Below are 18977 nucleotides of genomic sequence, written 5' to 3'. Positions count from 1 at the left end.
GTTTTCATTGGCGCCGTTGCTTTACAACACTCTTAACTACGTGCACAGTCCTATAAAGGCTGTAATATGGCCTTTTGCAGTCTAATAAAGGCCTCACACGTAAATCACATGGTTCCATCTGCCTGCGCAGGTTACCATTTGACTATTCCTTCCAGTCTCAATGCACTATAACGTCCCAAGTCGTTTTCATTGGCGAAGTTGCCTTAGAACACTCTTAACTACGTGCACAGTCCTATAAAGGCTGTAATATGGCCCTTTGCAGTCTAATAAAGGCCTCACAGGTTAATCACGTGGTTTCACCGGTCTGCGCAGGTCACCATTGACCTAGTCCTTCCAGTCTCAATGCGCTACAAACTTCCAAGTCGTTTTCATTAGCGAAGTTGCCTTAAAACACTCTTAACTACGTGCACAGTCCTATAAAGGCTGTAATATGGCCTTTTGCAGTCTAATAAAGGCCTCACACGTAAATCACGTGGTTCCATTTGCCTGTGCAGGTTTCCATTGGCCTATTCCTTCCAGTGTCAATGTGCTACAACGTCTCAAGTCGTTTTCATTAGCGCCGTTGCCTTAAGACACTCTTAACTACGTGCACAGTCCTATAAAGGCTGTAATTTGGCCTTTTGCAGTCTAGTAAAGGCTTCATACGTAAATCACGTGGTTTCACCTATCTGCGCAGGTTACCATTGGCCTAGTCCTTACAGTCTCAATGCGCTACAACGTCCCAAGTCGTTTTCATTTGCGCCGTTGCTTTACAACACTCTTAACTACGTGCACAGTCCTATAAAGGCTGTAATATGGCCTTTTGCAGTCTAATAAAGTCCTCACACGTAAATCACGTGGTTCCATCTGCCTGCACAGGTTTCCATTGGCCTATTCCTTCCAGTCTCAATGTGCTACAACGTCCCAAGTCGTTTTCATTGGCGAAGTTGCCTTAGAACACTCTTATCTACGTGCACAGTCCTATAAAAGCTATAATATGGCCTTTTGCAGTCTAATAAAGGTCTCACACGTAAATCACGTGGTTTCACCTGTCTGCGCAGGTTACCATTGGCCTGGTCCTTACAGTCTCAATACGCTACAACGTCCCAATTCGTTTTTATTGGCGCCGTTGCTTTACAACACTCTTAACTGCGTGCACAGTCCTATAAAGGCTGTAATATGGCCTTTTGCAGTCTAATAAAGGCCTCACACGTAAATCACGTGGTTTCACCTGTCTGCGCAGGTTACCATTGGCCTAGTCCTTACAGTCTCAATGCGCTAAAACGTCCCAAGTCGTTTTCATTGGCGCCGTTGCTTTACAACACTCTTAACTACGTGCACAGTCCCATAAAGGCTGTAATATGGCCTTTTGCAGTCTAATAAAGGCCTCACACGTAAATCACGTGGTTTCACCGGTCTGCGCAGGTCACCATTGGCCTAGTCCTTCCAGTCTCAATGTGCTACAACGTCCCAAGTCGTTTTCATTAGCGAAGTTGCCTTAGAACACTCTTAATTACGTCCACAGTCCTATAAAGGCTGTATTATGGCCTTTTGCAGTCTAATAAAGGCCTCACACGTAAATCACATGGTTCCATCTGCCTGCGCAGGTTTCCATTGGCTTAGTCCTTCCAGTCTCAATGTGCTACAACGTCTCAAGTCGTTTTCATTAGCGCCGTTGACTTAAGACACTCTTAACTACGTGCACAGTCCTATAAAGGCTGTAATATGGCCTTTTGCAGTCTAATAAAGTCCTCACACGTAAATCACGTGGTTTAACCTGTCTGCGCAGGTTACCATTGGCCTAGTCCTTACAGTCTCAATGCGCTACAACGTCCCAAGTCGTTTTCATTGGCGCCGTTGCTTTACAACACTCTTAACTACGTGCAAGGTCCTATAAAGGCTGTAATATGGCCTTTTGCAGTCTAATAAAGGCCTCACAGGTAAATCACGTGGTTCCATCTGCCTGCGCAGGTTACCATTTGACTATTCCTTCCAGTCTCAATGCACTACAACGTCCCAAGTCGTTTTCATTGGCGAAGTTGCCTTAGAACACTCTTAACTACGTGCACAGTCCTATAAAGGCTGTAATATGGCCCTTTGCAGTCTAATAAAGGCCTCACAGGTTAATCACGTGGTTTCACAGGTCTGCGCAGGTCACCATTGACCTAGTCCTTCCAGTCTCAATGTGCTACAACGTCCATAGTCGTTTTCATTAGCGAAGTTGCCTTAGAACACTCTTAACTACGTCCACAGTCCTATAAAGGCTGTATTATGGCCTTTTGCAGTCTAATAAAGGCCTCACACGTAAATCACGTTGTTCCATTTGCCTGTGCAGGTTTCCATTGGACCTTTCCTTCCAGTCTCCAAGCACTACAACGTTCCAAGTGGTTTTCATTAGCGCCGTTGCCTTACAACACTCTTAACTACGTGCACAGTCCTATAAAGGCTGTAATTTGGCCTTTTGCAGTCTAATAAAGGCCTCACACGTTAATCACGTGGTTTCATCGGTCTGCGCAGGTTACCATTGGACTATTCCTTCCAGTCTAAATGCGCTACAACATCTCAAGTCGTTTTCATTATCGCTGTTGCCTTACAACACTCTTAACTACGTGCACAGTCCTATAAAGGCTGTAATATGGCCTTTTGCAGTCTAATAAAGGCCTCACACGTAAATCACGTGGTTTCACCGGTCTGCGCAGGTTACCATTGGCCTAGTCCTTCCAGTCTCAATGCGCTACAACGTCCCAAGTCGTTTTCATTAGCGAAGTTGCCTTAGAACACTCTTAACTACGTCCTAGTCCTATAAAGGCTGTATTATGGCCTTTTGCAGTCTAATAAAGGCCTCACACGTAAATCACGTGGTTCCATTTGCCTGTGCAGGTTTCCAATGGCCTAGTCCTTCCAGTCTCAATGTGCTACAACGTCCCAAGTCGTTTTCATTGGCGAAGTTGCCTTAGAACACTCTTAACTACGTGCACAGTCCTATAAAAGCAATAATATGGCGTTTTGCAGTCTAATAAAGGCCTCACACGTAAATCACGTGGTTTCACCTGTCTGCGCAGGTTACCATTGGCCTAGTCCTTACAGTCTCAATACGCTACAACGTCCCAAGTCGTTTTCAATGGCGCCGTTGCTTTACAACACTCTTAACTACGTGCACAGTCCTATAAAGGCTGTAATATGGCCTTTTGTAGTCTAATAAAGGCCTCACACGTAAATCACGTAGTTTCACCTGTCAGCGCAGGTTACCATTGGCCTAGTCCTTACAGTCTCAATGCGCTACAACGTCCCAAGTCGTTTTCATTGGCGCCATTGCTTTACAACACTCTTAACTACGTGCACAGTCCTATAAAGGCTGTAATATGGCCTTTTGCAGTCTAATAAAGGCCTCACACGTAAATCACGTTGTTTCACCTGTCTGCGCAGGTTACCATTGGACTAGTCGTTGCAGTCTCAATGCGCTACAACCTCCCAAGTCGTTTTCATTAGCGCTGTTGCTTTACAACACTCTTAACTACGTGCACAGTCCTATAAAGGCTGTAATATGGCCTTTTGCAGTCTAATAAAGGCCTCACACGTAAATCACGTGGTTTCACCTGTCTGCGCAGGTTACCATTGGCCTAGTCCTTCCAGGTCTCAATGCGCTACAACGTCCCAAGTCGTTTTCATTGGCGCCGTTGCTTTACAACACTCTTAACTACGTGCACAGTCCTATAAAGGCTGTAATATGGCCTTTTGCAGTCTAATAAAGGCTTCACACGTAAATCACGTGGTTTCACATGCCTGCGCAGGTTACCATTGGCGTAATCCTTCCAGTCTCAATGTGCTACAACGTCCCAAGTCGTTTTCATTGGCGCCATTGCTTTACAACACTCTTAACTCTTACGTGCACAGTCCTATAAAGGCTGTAATATGGCCCTTTTGCAGTCTAATAAAGGCCTCACACGTAAATCACGTGGTTTCACCGGTCTGCGCAGGTTACCTGTGGCCTAGTCCTTCCAATTTCAATACGCTACAACGTCCCAAGTCGTTTTCATTAGCGCCGTTGCCTTACAACACTCTTAACTACGTGCACAGTCCTATAAAGGCTGTAATTTGGCCTTTTGCAGTCTAATAAAGGCCTCACACGTAAATCACGTAGTTTCACCTGTCTGCGCAGGTTACCATTGGTCTAGTCCTTCCAGTCTCCATGTGCTACAACGTCCCAAGTCGTTTTCATTAGCGCCATTGCTTTACAACACTCTTAACTACGTGCACAGTCCTATAAAGGCTGTAATATGGCCTTTTGCAGTCTAATAAAGGCCTCACACGTAAATCACATGGTTCCATCTGCCTGCGCAGGTTACCATTTGACTATTCCTTCCAGTCTCAATGCACTACAACGTGCCAAGTCGTTTTCATTGGCGAAGTTGCCTTAGAACACTCTTAACTACGTGCATAGTCCTATAAAGGCTGTAATATGGCCTTTTGCAGTCTAATAAAGGCCTCACACGTAAATCACGTGGTTTCACCTGTCTGCGTAGGTTACCATTGGCCTAGTCCTTACAGTCTCAATGCGCTACAACGTCCCAAGTCGTTTTCATTAGCGCCGTTGCCTTACAACACTCTTAACTACGTGCACAGTCCTATAAAGGCTGTAATTTGGTCTTTTGCAGTCTAATAAAGGCCTCACACGTAAATCACGTGGTTCCATCTGCCTGTGCAGGTTACCATTGGACTAGTCGTTGCAGTCTCAATGCGCTACAACCTCCCAAGTCGTTTTCATTAGCGCTGTTGCTTTACAACACTCTTAACTACGTGCACAGTCCTATAAAGGCTGTAATATGGCATTTTGCAGTCTAATAAAGGCCTCACACGTAAATCACGTGGTTTCACCTGTCTGCGTAGGTTACCATTGGCCTAGTCCTTCCAGTCTCAATGCGCTACAACGTCCCAAGTCGTTTTCATTGGCGCCGTTGCTTTACAACACTCTTAACTACGTGCACAGTCCTATAAAGGCTGTAATATGGCCTTTTGCAGTCTAATAAAGGCTTCACACGTAAATCACGTGGTTTCACATGCCTGCGCAGGTCACCATTGACCTAGTCCTTCCAGTCTCAATGCGCTACAACGTCCCAAGTCGTTTTCATTGGCGAAGTTGCCTTAGAACTCTCTTAACTACGTGCACAGTCCTATAAAGGCTGTAATTTGGCCTTTTGCAGTCTAATAGAGGCCTCACACGTAAATCACGTGGTTCCATCTGCCTGTGCAGGTTACCATTGGACTAGTCGTTCCAGTCTCAATGCGCTACAAACTTCCAAGTCGTTTTCATTAGCGCTGTTGCTTTACAACACTCTTAATTACGTGCACAGTCCTATAAAGGCTGTAATATGGCCTTTTGCAGTCTAATAAAGGCCTCACACGTAAATCACGTGGTTCCATTTGCCTGTGCAGGTTTCCATTGGCCTAGTCCTTACAGTCTCAATGCGCTACAACGTCCCAAGTCGTTTTCATTTGCGCCGTTGCTTTACAACACTCTTAACTACGTGCACAGTCCTATAAAGGCTGTAATATGGCCTTTTGCAGTCTAATAAAGTCCTCACACGTAAATCACGTGGTTCCATCTGCCTGCACAGGTTTCCATTGGCCTATTCCTTCCAGTCTCAATGTGCTACAACGTCCCAAGTCGTTTTCATTGGCGAAGTTGCCTTAGAACACTCTTATCTACGTGCACAGTCCTATAAAAGCTATAATATGGCCTTTTGCAGTCTAATAAAGGTCTCACACGTAAATCACGTGGTTTCACCTGTCTGCGCAGGTTACCATTGGCCTGGTCCTTACAGTCTCAATACGCTACAACGTCCCAATTCGTTTTTATTGGCGCCGTTGCTTTACAACACTCTTAACTGCGTGCACAGTCCTATAAAGGCTGTAATATGGCCTTTTGCAGTCTAATAAAGGCCTCACACGTAAATCACGTGGTTTCACCTGTCTGCGCAGGTTACCATTGGCCTAGTCCTTACAGTCTCAATGCGCTAAAACGTCCCAAGTCGTTTTCATTGGCGCCGTTGCTTTACAACACTCTTAACTACGTGCACAGTCCCATAAAGGCTGTAATATGGCCTTTTGCAGTCTAATAAAGGCCTCACACGTAAATCACGTGGTTTCACCGGTCTGCGCAGGTCACCATTGGCCTAGTCCTTCCAGTCTCAATGTGCTACAACGTCCCAAGTCGTTTTCATTAGCGAATTTGCCTTAGAACACTCTTAATTACGTCCACAGTCCTATAAAGGCTGTATTATGGCCTTTTGCAGTCTAATAAAGGCCTCACACGTAAATCACATGGTTCCATCTGCCTGCGCAGGTTTCCATTGGCTTAGTCCTTCCAGTCTCAATGTGCTACAACGTCTCAAGTCGTTTTCATTAGCGCCGTTGACTTAAGACACTCTTAACTACGTGCACAGTCCTATAAAGGCTGTAATATGGCCTTTTGCAGTCTAATAAAGTCCTTACACGTAAATCACGTGGTTTAACCTGTCTGCGCAGGTTACCATTGGCCTAGTCCTTACAGTCTCAATGCGCTACAACGTCCCAAGTCGTTTTCATTGGCGCCGTTGCTTTACAACACTCTTAACTACGTGCAAGGTCCTATAAAGGCTGTAATATGGCCTTTTGCAGTCTAATAAAGGCCTCACAGGTAAATCACGTGGTTCCATCTGCCTGCGCAGGTTACCATTTGACTATTCCTTCCAGTCTCAATGCACTACAACGTCCCAAGTCGTTTTCATTGGCGAAGTTGCCTTAGAACACTCTTAACTACGTGCACAGTCCTATAAAGGCTGTAATATGGCCCTTTGCAGTCTAATAAAGGCCTCACAGGTTAATCACGTGGTTTCACAGGTCTGCGCAGGTCACCATTGACCTAGTCCTTCCAGTCTCAATGTGCTACAACGTCCATAGTCGTTTTCATTAGCGAAGTTGCCTTAGAACACTCTTAACTACGTCCACAGTCCTATAAAGGCTGTATTATGGCCTTTTGCAGTCTAATAAAGGCCTCACACGTAAATCACGTTGTTCCATTTGCCTGTGCAGGTTTCCATTGGACCATTCCTTCCAGTCTCCAAGCACTACAACGTTCCAAGTGGTTTTCAATAGCGCCGTTGCCTTACAACACTCTTAACTACGTGCACAGTCCTATAAAGGCTGTAATTTGGCCTTTTGCAGTCTAATAAAGGCCTCACACGTTAATCACGTGGTTTCATCGGTCTGCGCAGGTTACCATTGGACTATTCCTTCCAGTCTAAATGCGCTACAACATCTCAAGTCGTTTTCATTATCGCTGTTGCCTTACAACACTCTTAACTACGTGCACAGTCCTATAAAGGCTGTAATATGGCCCTTTGCAGTCTAATAAAGGCCTCACACGTAAATCACGTGGTTTCACCGGTCTGCGCAGGTTACCATTGGCCTAGTCCTTCCAGTCTCAATGCGCTACAACGTCCCAAGTCGTTTTCATTAGCGAAGTTGCCTTAGAACACTCTTAACTACGTCCTAGTCCTATAAAGGCTGTATTATGGCCTTTTGCAGTCTAATAAAGGCCTCACACGTAAATCACGTGGTTCCATTTGCCTGTGCAGGTTTCCAATGGCCTAGTCCTTCCAGTCTCAATGTGCTACAACGTCCCAAGTCGTTTTCATTGGCGAAGTTGCCTTAGAACACTCTTAACTACGTGCACAGTCCTATAAAAGCAATAATATGGCGTTTTGCAGTCTAATAAAGGCCTCACACGTAAATCACGTGGTTTCACCTGTCTGCGCAGGTTACCATTGGCCTAGTCCTTACAGTCTCAATACGCTACAACGTCCCAAGTCGTTTTCAATGGCGCCGTTGCTTTACAACACTCTTAACTACGTGCACAGTCCTATAAAGGCTGTAATATGGCCTTTTGTAGTCTAATAAAGGCCTCACACGTAAATCACGTAGTTTCACCTGTCAGCGCAGGTTACCATTGGCCTAGTCCTTACAGTCTCAATGCGCTACAACGTCCCAAGTCGTTTTCATTGGCGCCATTGCTTTACAACACTCTTAACTACGTGCACAGTCCTATAAAGGCTGTAATATGGCCTTTTGCAGTCTAATAAAGGCCTCACACGTAAATCACGTTGTTTCACCTGTCTGCGCAGGTTACCATTGGTCTAGTCCTTACAGTCTCAATGCGCTACAACGTCCCAAGTCGTTTTCATTAGCGCCATTGCTTTACAACACTCTTAACTCTTACGTGCACAGTCCTATAAAGGCTGTAATATGGCCCTTTTGCAGTCTAATAAAGGCCTCACACGTAAATCACGTGGTTTCACCGGTCTGCGCAGGTTACCATTGGCCTAGTCCTTCCAATTTCAATACGCTACAACGTCCCAAGTCGTTTTCATTAGCGCCGTTGCCTTACAACACTCTTAACTACGTGCACAGTCCTATAAAGGCTGTAATTTGGCCTTTTGCGGTCTAATAAAGGCCTCACAGGTTAATCACGTGGTTTCACCGGTCTGCGCAGGTCACCATTGACCTAGTCCTTCCAGTCTCAATGCGCTACAAACTTCCAAGTCGTTTTCATTAGCGAAGTTGCCTTAGAACACTCTTAACTACGTGCACAGTCCTATAAAGGCTGTAATATGGCCTTTTGCAGTCTAATAAAGGCCTCACACGTAAATCACGTGGTTCCATTTGCCTGTGCAGGTTTCCATTGGCCTATTCCTTCCAGTGTCAATGTGCTACAACGTCTCAAGTCGTTTTCATTAGCGCCGTTGCCTTAAGACACTCTTAACTACGTGCACAGTCCTATAAAGGCTGTAATATGGCCTTTTGCAGTCTAATAAAGTCCTCACACGTAAATCACGTGGTTCCATCTGCCTGCACAGGTTTCCATTGGCCTATTCCTTCCAGTCTCAATGTGCTACAACGTCCCAAGTCGTTTTCATTGGCGAAGTTGCCTTAGAACACTCTTATCTACGTGCACAGTCCTATAAAAGCTATAATATGGCCTTTTGCAGTCTAATAAAGGTCTCACACGTAAATCACGTGGTTTCACCTGTCTGCGCAGGTTACCATTGGCCTGGTCCTTACAGTCTCAATACGCTACAACGTCCCAATTCGTTTTTATTGGCGCCGTTGCTTTACAACACTCTTAACTGCGTGCACAGTCCTATAAAGGCTGTAATATGGCCTTTTGCAGTCTAATAAAGTCCTCACACGTAAATCACGTGGTTTAACCTGTCTGCGCAGGTTACCATTGGCCTAGTCCTTACAGTCTCAATGCGCTACAACGTCCCAAGTCGTTTTCATTGGCGCCGTTGCTTTACAACACTCTTAACTACGTGCACAGTCCTATAAAGGCTGTAATATGGCCTTTTGCAGTCTAATAAAGGCCTCACACGTAAATCACATGGTTCCATCTGCCTGCGCAGGTTACCATTTGACTATTCCTTCCAGTCACAATGCACTATAACGTCCCAAGTCGTTTTCATTGGCGAAGTTGCCTTAGAACACTCTTAACTACGTGCACAGTCCTATAAAGGCTGTAATATGGCCCTTTGCAGTCTAATAAAGGCCTCACAGGTTAATCACGTGGTTTCACCGGTCTGCGCAGGTCACCATTGACCTAGTCCTTCCAGTCTCAATGCGCTACAAACTTCCAAGTCGTTTTCATTAGCGAAGTTGCCTTAAAACACTCTTAACTACGTGCACAGTCCTATAAAGGCTGTAATATGGCCTTTTGCAGTCTAATAAAGGCCTCACACGTAAATCACGTGGTTCCATTTGCCTGTGCAGGTTTCCATTGGCCTATTCCTTCCAGTGTCAATGTGCTACAACGTCTCAAGTCGTTTTCATTAGCGCCGTTGCCTTAAGACACTCTTAACTACGTGCACAGTCCTATAAAGGCTGTAATTTGGCCTTTTGCAGTCTAGTAAAGGCTTCATACGTAAATCACGTGGTTTCACCTATCTGCGCAGGTTACCATTGGCCTAGTCCTTACAGTCTCAATGCGCTACAACGTCCCAAGTCGTTTTCATTTGCGCCGTTGCTTTACAACACTCTTAACTACGTGCACAGTCCTATAAAGGCTGTAATATGGCCTTTTGCAGTCTAATAAAGTCCTCACACGTAAATCACGTGGTTCCATCTGCCTGCACAGGTTTCCATTGGCCTATTCCTTCCAGTCTCAATGTGCTACAACGTCCCAAGTCGTTTTCATTGGCGAAGTTGCCTTAGAACACTCTTATCTACGTGCACAGTCCTATAAAAGCTATAATATGGCCTTTTGCAGTCTAATAAAGGTCTCACACGTAAATCACGTGGTTTCACCTGTCTGCGCAGGTTACCATTGGCCTGGTCCTTACAGTCTCAATACGCTACAACGTCCCAATTCGTTTTTATTGGCGCCGTTGCTTTACAACACTCTTAACTGCGTGCACAGTCCTATAAAGGCTGTAATATGGCCTTTTGCAGTCTAATAAAGGCCTCACACGTAAATCACGTGGTTTCACCTGTCTGCGCAGGTTACCATTGGCCTAGTCCTTACAGTCTCAATGCGCTAAAACGTCCCAAGTCGTTTTCATTGGCGCCGTTGCTTTACAACACTCTTAACTACGTGCACAGTCCCATAAAGGCTGTAATATGGCCTTTTGCAGTCTAATAAAGGCCTCACACGTAAATCACGTGGTTTCACCGGTCTGCGCAGGTCACCATTGGCCTAGTCCTTCCAGTCTCAATGTGCTACAACGTCCCAAGTCGTTTTCATTAGCGAAGTTGCCTTAGAACACTCTTAATTACGTCCACAGTCCTATAAAGGCTGTATTATGGCCTTTTGCAGTCTAATAAAGGCCTCACACGTAAATCACATGGTTCCATCTGCCTGCGCAGGTTTCCATTGGCTTAGTCCTTCCAGTCTCAATGTGCTACAACGTCTCAAGTCGTTTTCATTAGCGCCGTTGACTTAAGACACTCTTAACTACGTGCACAGTCCTATAAAGGCTGTAATATGGCCTTTTGCAGTCTAATAAAGTCCTCACACGTAAATCACGTGGTTTAACCTGTCTGCGCAGGTTACCATTGGCCTAGTCCTTACAGTCTCAATGCGCTACAACGTCCCAAGTCGTTTTCATTGGCGCCGTTGCTTTACAACACTCTTAACTACGTGCAAGGTCCTATAAAGGCTGTAATATGGCCTTTTGCAGTCTAATAAAGGCCTCACAGGTAAATCACGTGGTTCCATCTGCCTGCGCAGGTTACCATTTGACTATTCCTTCCAGTCTCAATGCACTACAACGTCCCAAGTCGTTTTCATTGGCGAAGTTGCCTTAGAACACTCTTAACTACGTGCACAGTCCTATAAAGGCTGTAATATGGCCCTTTGCAGTCTAATAAAGGCCTCACAGGTTAATCACGTGGTTTCACAGGTCTGCGCAGGTCACCATTGACCTAGTCCTTCCAGTCTCAATGTGCTACAACGTCCATAGTCGTTTTCATTAGCGAAGTTGCCTTAGAACACTCTTAACTACGTCCACAGTCCTATAAAGGCTGTATTATGGCCTTTTGCAGTCTAATAAAGGCCTCACACGTAAATCACGTTGTTCCATTTGCCTGTGCAGGTTTCCATTGGACCATTCCTTCCAGTCTCCAAGCACTACAACGTTCCAAGTGGTTTTCATTAGCGCCGTTGCCTTACAACACTCTTAACTACGTGCACAGTCCTATAAAGGCTGTAATTTGGCCTTTTGCAGTCTAATAAAGGCCTCACACGTTAATCACGTGGTTTCATCGGTCTGCGCAGGTTACCATTGGACTATTCCTTCCAGTCTAAATGCGCTACAACATCTCAAGTCGTTTTCATTATCGCTGTTGCCTTACAACACTCTTAACTACGTGCACAGTCCTATAAAGGCTGTAATATGGCCTTTTGCAGTCTAATAAAGGCCTCACACGTAAATCACGTGGTTTCACCGGTCTGCGCAGGTTACCATTGGCCTAGTCCTTCCAGTCTCAATGCGCTACAACGTCCCAAGTCGTTTTCATTAGCGAAGTTGCCTTAGAACACTCTTAACTACGTCCTAGTCCTATAAAGGCTGTATTATGGCCTTTTGCAGTCTAATAAAGGCCTCACACGTAAATCACGTGGTTCCATTTGCCTGTGCAGGTTTCCAATGGCCTAGTCCTTCCAGTCTCAATGTGCTACAACGTCCCAAGTCGTTTTCATTGGCGAAGTTGCCTTAGAACACTCTTAACTACGTGCACAGTCCTATAAAAGCAATAATATGGCGTTTTGCAGTCTAATAAAGGCCTCACACGTAAATCACGTGGTTTCACCTGTCTGCGCAGGTTACCATTGGCCTAGTCCTTACAGTCTCAATACGCTACAACGTCCCAAGTCGTTTTCAATGGCGCCGTTGCTTTACAACACTCTTAACTACGTGCACAGTCCTATAAAGGCTGTAATATGGCCTTTTGTAGTCTAATAAAGGCCTCACACGTAAATCACGTAGTTTCACCTGTCAGCGCAGGTTACCATTGGCCTAGTCCTTACAGTCTCAATGCGCTACAACGTCCCAAGTCGTTTTCATTGGCGCCATTGCTTTACAACACTCTTAACTACGTGCACAGTCCTATAAAGGCTATAATATGGCCTTTTGCAGTCTAATAAAGGCCTCACACGTAAATCACGTTGTTTCACCTGTCTGCGCAGGTTACCATTGGTCTAGTCCTTACAGTCTCAATGCGCTACAACGTCCCAAGTCGTTTTCATTAGCGCCATTGCTTTACAACACTCTTAACTCTTACGTGCACAGTCCTATAAAGGCTGTAATATGGCCCTTTTGCAGTCTAATAAAGGCCTCACACGTAAATCACGTGGTTTCACCGGTCTGCGCAGGTTACCATTGGCCTAGTCCTTCCAATTTCAATACGCTACAACGTCCCAAGTCGTTTTCATTAGCGCCGTTGCCTTACAACACTCTTAACTACGTGCACAGTCCTATAAAGGCTGTAATTTGGCCTTTTGCGGTCTAATAAAGGCCTCACACGTAAATCACGTAGTTTCACCTGTCTGCGCAGGTTACCATTGGTCTAGTCCTTCCAGTCTCCATGTGCTACAACATCCCAAGTCGTTTTCATTAGCGCCATTGCTTTACAACACTCTTAACTACGTGCACAGTCCTATAAAGGCTGTAATATGGCCTTTTGCAGTCTAATAAAGGCCTCACACGTAAATCACATGGTTCCATCTGCCTGCGCAGGTTACCATTTGACTATTCCTTCCAGTCTCAATGCACTACAACGTGCCAAGTCGTTTTCATTGGCGAAGTTGCCTTAGAACACTCTTAACTACGTGCATAGTCCTATAAAGGCTGTAATTTGGCCTTTTGCAGTCTAATAAAGGCCTCACACGTAAATCACGTGGTTTCACCTGTCTGCGTAGGTTACCATTGGCCTAGTCCTTACAGTCTCAATGCGCTACAACGTCCCAAGTCGTTTTCATTAGCGCCGTTGCCTTACAACACTCTTAACTACGTGCACAGTCCTATAAAGGCTGTAATTTGGTCTTTTGCAGTATAATAAAGGCCTCACACGTAAATCACGTGGTTCCATCTGCCTGTGCAGGTTACCATTGGACTAGTCGTTGCAGTCTCAATGCGCTACAACCTCCCAAGTCGTTTTCATTAGCGCTGTTGCTTTACAACACTCTTAACTACGTGCACAGTCCTATAAAGGCTGTAATTTGGCATTTCGCAGTCTAATAAAGGCCTCACACGTAAATCACGTGGTTTCACCTGTCTGCGTAGGTTACCATTGGCCTAGTCCTTCCAGTCTCAATGCGCTACAACGTCCCAAGTCGTTTTCATTAGCGCCGTTGCCTTACAACACTTTTAACTACGTGCACAGTCCTATAAAGGCTGTAATTTGGTCTTTTGCAGTCTAATAAAGGCCTCACACGTAAATCACGTGGTTCCATCTGCCTGTGCAGGTTACCATTGGACTAGTCGTTGCAGTCTCAATGCGCTACAACCTCCCAAGTCGTTTTCATTAGCGCTGTTGCTTTACAACACTCTTAACTACGTGCACAGTCCTATAAAGGCTGTAATACGGCCTTTTGCAGTCTAATAAAGGCCTCACACGTAAATCACGTGGTTTCACCTGTCTGCGCAGGTTACCATTGGCCTAGTCCTTCCAGGTCTCAATGCGCTACAACGTCCCAAGTCGTTTTCATTGGCGCCGTTGCTTTACAACACTCTTAACTACGTGCACAGTCCTATAAAGGCTGTAATATGGCCTTTTGCAGTCTAATAAAGGCTTCACACGTAAATCACGTGGTTTCACATGCCTGCGCAGGTTACCATTGGCGTAATCCTTCCAGTCTCAATGTGCTACAACGTCCCAAGTCGTTTTCATTGGCGCCATTGCTTTACAACACTCTTAACTCTTACGTGCACAGTCCTATAAAGGCTGTAATATGGCCCTTTTGCAGTCTAATAAAGGCCTCACACGTAAATCACGTGGTTTCACCGGTCTGCGCAGGTTACCTGTGGCCTAGTCCTTCCAATTTCAATACGCTACAACGTCCCAAGTCGTTTTCATTAGCGCCGTTGCCTTACAACACTCTTAACTACGTGCACAGTCCTATAAAGGCTGTAATTTGGCCTATTGCAGTCTAATAAAGGCCTCACACGTAAATCACGTAGTTTCACCTGTCTGCGCAGGTTACCATTGGTCTAGTCCTTCCAGTCTCCATGTGCTACAACGTCCCAAGTCGTTTTCATTAGCGCCATTGCTTTACAACACTCTTAACTACGTGCACAGTCCTATAAAGGCTGTAATATGGCCTTTTGCAGTCTAATAAAGGCCTCACACGTAAATCACATGGTTCCATCTGCCTGCGCAGGTTACCATTTGACTATTCCTTCCAGTCTCAATGCACTACAACGTGCCAAGTCGTTTTCATTGGCGAAGTTGCCTTAGAACACTCTTAACTACGTGCATAGTCCTATAAAGGCTGTAATATGGCCTTTTGCAGTCTAATAAAGGCCTCACACGTAAATCACGTGGTTTCACCTGTCTGCGTAGGTTACCATTGGCCTAGTCCTTACAGTCTCAATGCGCTACAACGTCCCAAGTCGTTTTCATTAGCGCCGTTGCCTTACAACACTCTTAACTACGTGCACAGTCCTATAAAGGCTGTAATTTGGTCTTTTGCAGTCTAATAAAGGCCTCACACGTAAATCACGTGGTTCCATCTGCCTGTGCAGGTTACCATTGGACTAGTCGTTGCAGTCTCAATGCGCTACAACCTCCCAAGTCGTTTTCATTAGCGCTGTTGCTTTACAACACTCTTAACTACGTGCACAGTCCTATAAAGGCTGTAATATGGCATTTTGCAGTCTAATAAAGGCCTCACACGTAAATCACGTGGTTTCACCTGTCTGCGTAGGTTACCATTGGCCTAGTCCTTCCAGTCTCAATGCGCTACAACGTCCCAAGTCGTTTTCATTGGCGCCGTTGCTTTACAACACTCTTAACTACGTGCACAGTCCTATAAAGGCTGTAATATGGCCTTTTGCAGTCTAATAAAGGCTTCACACGTAAATCACGTGGTTTCACATGCCTGCGCAGGTCACCATTGACCTAGTCCTTCCAGTCTCAATGCGCTACAACGTCCCAAGTCGTTTTCATTGGCGAAGTTGCCTTAGAACTCTCTTAACTACGTGCACAGTCCTATAAAGGCTGTAATTTGGCCTTTTGCAGTCTAATAGAGGCCTCACACGTAAATCACGTGGTTCCATCTGCCTGTGCAGGTTACCATTGGACTAGTCGTTCCAGTCTCAATGCGCTACAAACTTCCAAGTCGTTTTCATTAGCGCTGTTGCTTTACAACACTCTTAATTACGTGCACAGTCCTATAAAGGCTGTAATATGGCCTTTTGCAGTCTAATAAAGGCCTCACACGTAAATCACGTGGTTCCATTTGCCTGTGCAGGTTTCCATTGGCCTATTCCTTCCAGTGTCAATGTGCTACAACGTCTCAAGTCGTTTTCATTAGCGCCGTTGCCTTAAGACACTCTTAACTACGTGCACAGTCCTATAAAGGCTGTAATTTGGCCTTTTGCAGTCTAGTAAAGGCTTCATACGTAAATCACGTGGTTTCACCTATCTGCGCAGGTTACCATTGGCCTAGTCCTTACAGTGTCAATGCGCTACAACGTCCCAAGTCGTTTTCATTTGCGCCGTTGCTTTACAACACTCTTAACTACGTGCACAGTCTTATAAAGGCTGTAATATGGCCTTTTGCAGTCTAATAAAGTCCTCACACGTAAATCACGTGGTTCCATCTGCCTGCACAGGTTTCCATTGGCCTATTCCTTCCAGTCTCAATGTGCTACAACGTCCCAAGTCGTTTTCATTGGCGAAGTTGCCTTAGAACACTCTTATCTACGTGCACAGTCCTATAAAGGCTGTAATATGGCCTTTTGCAGTCTAATAAAGGCCTCACACGTAAATCACGTGGTTTCACCGGTCTGCGCAGGTCACCATTGGCCTAGTCCTTCCAGTCTCAATGTGCTACAACGTCCCAAGTCGTTTTCATTAGCGAAGTTGCCTTAGAACACTCTTAACTACGTCCACAGTCCTATAAAGGCTGTATTATGGCCTTTTGCAGTCTAATAAAGGCCTCACACGTAAATCACATGGTTCCATCTGCCTGCGCAGGTTTCCATTGGCTTAGTCCTTCCAGTCTCAATGTGCTACAACGTCCCAAGTCGTTTTCATTAGCGAAGTTGCCTTAGAACACTCTTAACTACGTCCACAGTCCTATAAAGGCTGTATTATGGCCTTTTGCAGTCTAATAAAGGCCTCACACGTAAATCACATGGTTCCATCTGCCTGCGCAGGTTTCCATTGGCTTAGTCCTTCCAGTCTCAATGTGCTACAACGTCTCAAGTCGTTTTCATTAGCGCCGTTGACTTAAGACACTCTTAACTACGTGCACAGTCCTATAAAGGCTGTAATATGGCCTTTTGCAGTCTAATAAAGTCCTCACACGTAAATCACGTGGTTTAACCTGTCTGCGCAGGTTACCATTGGCCTAGTCCTTACAGTCTCAATGCGCTACAACGTCCCAAGTCGTTTTCATTGGCGCCGTTGCTTTACAACATTCTTAACTACGTGCACAGTCCTATAAAGGCTGTAATATGGCCTTTTGCAGTCTAATAAAGGCCTCACACGTAAATCACATGGTTCCATCTGCCTGCGCAGGTTACCATTTGACTATTCCTTCCAGTCTCAATGCACTATAACGTCCCAAGTCGTTTTCATTGGCGAAGTTGCCTTAGAACACTCTTAACTACGTGCACAGTCCTATAAAGGCTGTAATATGGCCCTTTGCAGTCTAATAAAGGCCTCACAGGTTAATCACGTGGTTTCACCGGTCTGCGCAGGTCACCATTGACCTAGTCCTTCCAGTCTCAATGCGCTACAAACTTCCAAGTCGTTTTCATTAGCGAAGTTGCCTTAAAACACTCTTAACTACGTGCACAGTCCTATAAAGGCTGTAATATGGCCTTTTGCAGTCTAATAAAGGCCTCACACGTAAATCACGTGGTTCCATTTGCCTGTGCAGGTTTCCATTGGCCTATTCCTTCCAGTGTCAATGTGCTACAACGTCTCAAGTCGTTTTCATTAGCGCCGTTGCCTTAAGACACTCTTAACTACGTGCACAGTCCTATAAAGGCTGTAATTTGGCCTTTTGCAGTCTAGTAAAGGCTTCATACGTAAATCACGTGGTTTCACCTATCTGCGCAGGTTACCATTGGCCTAGTCCTTACAGTCTCAATGCGCTACAACGTCCCAAGTCGTTTTCATTTGCGCCGTTGCTTTACAACACTCTTAACTACGTGCACAGTCCTATAAAGGCTGTAATATGGCCTTTTGCAGTCTAATAAAGTCCTCACACGTAAATCACGTGGTTCCATCTGCCTGCACAGGTTTCCATTGGCCTATTCCTTCCAGTCTCAATGTGCTACAACGTCCCAAGTCGTTTTCATTGGCGAAGTTGCCTTAGAACACTCTTATCTACGTGCACAGTCCTATAAAAGCTATAATATGGCCTTTTGCAGTCTAATAAAGGTCTCACACGTAAATCACGTGGTTTCACCTGTCTGCGCAGGTTACCATTGGCCTGGTCCTTACAGTCTCAATACGCTACAACGTCCCAATTCGTTTTTATTGGCGCCGTTGCTTTACAACACTCTTAACTGCGTGCACAGTCCTATAAAGGCTGTAATATGGCCTTTTGCAGTCTAATAAAGGCCTCACACGTAAATCACGTGGTTTCACCTGTCTGCGCAGGTTACCATTGGCCTAGTCCTTACAGTCTCAATGCGCTAAAACGTCCCAAGTCGTTTTCATTGGCGCCGTTGCTTTACAACACTCTTAACTACGTGCACAGTCCCATAAAGGCTGTAATATGGCCTTTTGCAGTCTAATAAAGGCCTCACACGTAAATCACGTGGTTTCACCGGTCTGCGCAGGTCACCATTGGCCTAGTCCTTCCAGTCTCAATGTGCTACAACGTCCCAAGTCGTTTTCATTAGCGAAGTTGCCTTAGAACACTCTTAACTACGTCCACAGTCCTATAAAGGCTGTATTATGGCCTTTTGCAGTCTAATAAAGGCCTCACACGTAAATCACATGGTTCCATCTGCCTGCGCAGGTTTCCATTGGCTTAGTCCTTCCAGTCTCAATGTGCTACAACGTCTCAAGTCGTTTTCATTAGCGCCGTTGACTTAAGACACTCTTAACTACGTGCACAGTCCTATAAAGGCTGTAATATGGCCTTTTGCAGTCTAATAAAGTCCTCACACGTAAATCACGTGGTTTAACCTGTCTGCGCAGGTTACCATTGGCCTAGTCCTTACAGTCTCAATGCGCTACAACGTCCCAAGTCGTTTTCATTGGCGCCGTTGCTTTACAACACTCTT

The sequence above is a fragment of the Hydractinia symbiolongicarpus genome, chromosome 8 (genome assembly GCF_029227915.1).
Source record: "Hydractinia symbiolongicarpus strain clone_291-10 chromosome 8, HSymV2.1, whole genome shotgun sequence".
Classification (NCBI taxonomy): domain Eukaryota; kingdom Metazoa; phylum Cnidaria; class Hydrozoa; order Anthoathecata; family Hydractiniidae; genus Hydractinia; species Hydractinia symbiolongicarpus.
The sequence above is the reverse complement of the archived record's forward strand: the minus strand, read 5'-3'. Positions refer to the sequence as shown.